Raw genomic sequence first — 2,832 nt, 5'->3', positions numbered from 1 at the left:
AATGCAAACCATTAGCATTTGGTTATAGCTGAGAGGACAGGCAAAAGCCAGTGGTTAAAAGTGGCAAATCATAAAAAAAAATTACCAGGACAAAAGTAGCAAAATCAAAGTACAAAGTGAGCTATTTTGATAAGGAAGTCAGGGGTGATCATTTTGAATGGTCTCATTTGACAGAGTCATCCATATTCTGGCTAAAGAAATCAGCATTTCAGGCAGAGAAGAAAGAATGAGCAAATGAATCACAATTTTGGAGCTTGTAAGATCTATAAATAAAATGACATGACAACAAGGATTTGCTTTAAAATAATTCTTTGCATGGCTGGGGATAAGGAATATAATAATAATATAGAAAAATAATACTGCCCTGATAAGTATGGCATTTAAGGTTAGATGATAGGTAGATAAAGATTTATTATGCTATACCTTTTTTTGTATGTGCCTATAATTTTCTGTATCAAAAGTACTTTTAAGAGCCTTTAGAGTTTGTTTATAGCCCCAGTTATTGTCTAATTTAATAGTGTTAAAAGGATGACATTCTTTTAACATTTAAGAATATTGAATTTATTGATCCGAAGAGAATACTGTTCAGAATATCTGCAGGATGAGCTCTGAAAAATCTCTAGCCCTATGCTCACTTTGGCAGCACATATACTAAATTTGAATAATATGGAGAAGATTAGCACAGCCCCTGAGCAAGAATAACACGCAAATTCATGAAGAAAAATTTCTAGCTCTAAAACTAACCTATGTGGGGCTGGAGAGATAGCACAGCGGGTAGGGTGTTTGCCTTGCACGCGGCCGACCCAGGTTCAAATCCCAGCATCCCATATGGTCCCCTGAGCACCGCCAGGAGTAATTCCTGAGTACAGAGCCAGGAGTAACCCCTGTGCATCGCCAGGTGTGACCCAAAAAGCAAAAAAAAATAAAATAAAATAAAATAAAATAAAACTAACCTATGTTCTCAAAGAATAGGGCTTTCATATTATCATTTTTTGGCTGGTCCCACTCAGCAATACACAAGGGTTACTCCTGGCTCTGCACTCAGAAGATACTCCACTCCTGGCAGTGCTCAGGGGACCATATGGTATGCTGGGAATCGAACCCGGGTCGGCTTCGTGCAAGGCAAACGCCCTACCCGCTGTGTTATTGCTCCAGCCCCCAGAGCTTTCATATTATTAATGAAATAATGAAAATAATACCTAACAAAGTGTTAATAAAGTCAGCATTAAAAAACATCAACTTTTGGGGAGTATGGTTTGTATATAATAAAGTTAATGTATTTAAAATGTACAGTTTGATGACACTGTGGAAAATAGCTATCAAAATAAAAAATATCCCTGCTTCTTTAGAAAGTTCTCTTCTAACACTTGAGTCCATTTCTTTCTCATCCCAACAATGTTTAGGGAACTGTTAATTTGATTTTTATTATTATAAATTTATTTTACAGCGGTAGGGCATTCACTATTCACGCGGCGGACCTGTGTTCGACTCTTCTGCCTCTCTCGGAGAGCCCTGCAAGCTACCGAGAGTATCGCACCCCCACAGCAGAGCCTTGCAAGCTACCCATGGTGTATTTGATATGCCAAAAACAGTAACAACAAGTCTCACAATGTGAGATGTTACTGGTGCCTGCTCGAGCAAATAGATGAGCAACAGGATGACAATGACAGTGACAGTGACAGTGGTCTAAACTTAATGTAATGAAATTAAATACTATTTTCTTAGTCACTTTTTTTTCTGGATAATGTCTGTGGTATTAATCCCTGTAATGGTGCAGACCATCACCAATCACGAATCACGAAATCCCATTAATCACCCATTTCTCAGGCGTGCTCAGTAACCTCTCATTTCGTCCTTTCCCTGAGATCTTAGAAGTCTCTCTCGACTCGGTCCTCCCAACAATGTCACACTGGAATCTCTTTCAGGGTCAGGGGAATTAGATCCAGCCTGTTACTGGATTTAGCATTGAATACATCATGGGAAGCTTGCAAGGCTGTCCCATGTGGGCAGGAAACTCAGAAGATTGCCAGTTTCTCCCAGAGGGAGAAGTAGGCTACAAGATATCACTTGCGGCCATGTGCTTCTGAGAGCTTGCTTTTAAGTCTCTGGATGTTGGCCGTTGATGGGATTACAACACCTGGGTTCCTCTGCCTGTACCTTCATGCATGAGGCCTGTCCGAACGTGTGGAGAGGGGCCTCGAGCATGGCTGTAGCTAGGTTCCAGTGGTCTTCGGCTTCTGGGAGCTCTGCTTGGGGTGGGGAGGGAAGCTGGAGCCCATCCCCTCGAAGGGGCCCCGGGGAAGACAGCCAGGCTTGTGGGCAAGAGACTCTCAGACCATAATTAATTTTTTTATGTTACTAAGTAGGTCATTATGTCATATGAATATACCAATATCTGTGTATTCATACACTTGGTGTGCATATTGTATTTATTTCAATACAGTGGTTTGGACGATTTTGAATATAACCACTATGACATTTATGTACAATGTTTTGCATATACATACATTTTCATTGATGTCTAAGAGTATAATTACTGTGTCACTTTATAATTTCTGGGAATTGAACCCGGACCGTCCGCGTGCAAGGCAAACGCTCTACCATATGTAGGTATATTTTTTTATTTTAAAGAGACTTCTGAGCTGTTTTTCAAGGTAATTATACTATTTTGTTTATACTTCAAATGTATTAGTGTGCAAAAATTTCAGTTACTCTCCATCTTTAGCAATATTTAATATTGCCAGTCCTTAATTTTAGTCATTCTGTGGGGGTGAGGTAATACCACAATGTGGTTTGAACTTACATTTCACCAAATGGCTGATGTTGACCATG

General features: G+C 39.8%; 1 non-coding gene across 1 annotated transcript; it reads left to right on the top strand.

Moving 5' to 3' along the window:
- Window positions 1-627: 627 nt before the first annotated feature.
- LOC129404584 (U6 spliceosomal RNA) lies at window positions 628-733 on the top strand. Its single transcript, XR_008629975.1, has one exon. It is a non-coding gene; the product is annotated as a U6 spliceosomal RNA (small nuclear RNA).
- The last annotated feature ends 2,099 nt before the right edge of the window (window positions 734-2,832 follow it).

This window comes from Sorex araneus, chromosome 4, assembly GCF_027595985.1.
Source record: "Sorex araneus isolate mSorAra2 chromosome 4, mSorAra2.pri, whole genome shotgun sequence".
Lineage (NCBI taxonomy): Eukaryota > Metazoa > Chordata > Mammalia > Eulipotyphla > Soricidae > Sorex > Sorex araneus.
This window is presented reverse-complemented; position numbering and strand designations above follow the sequence as displayed.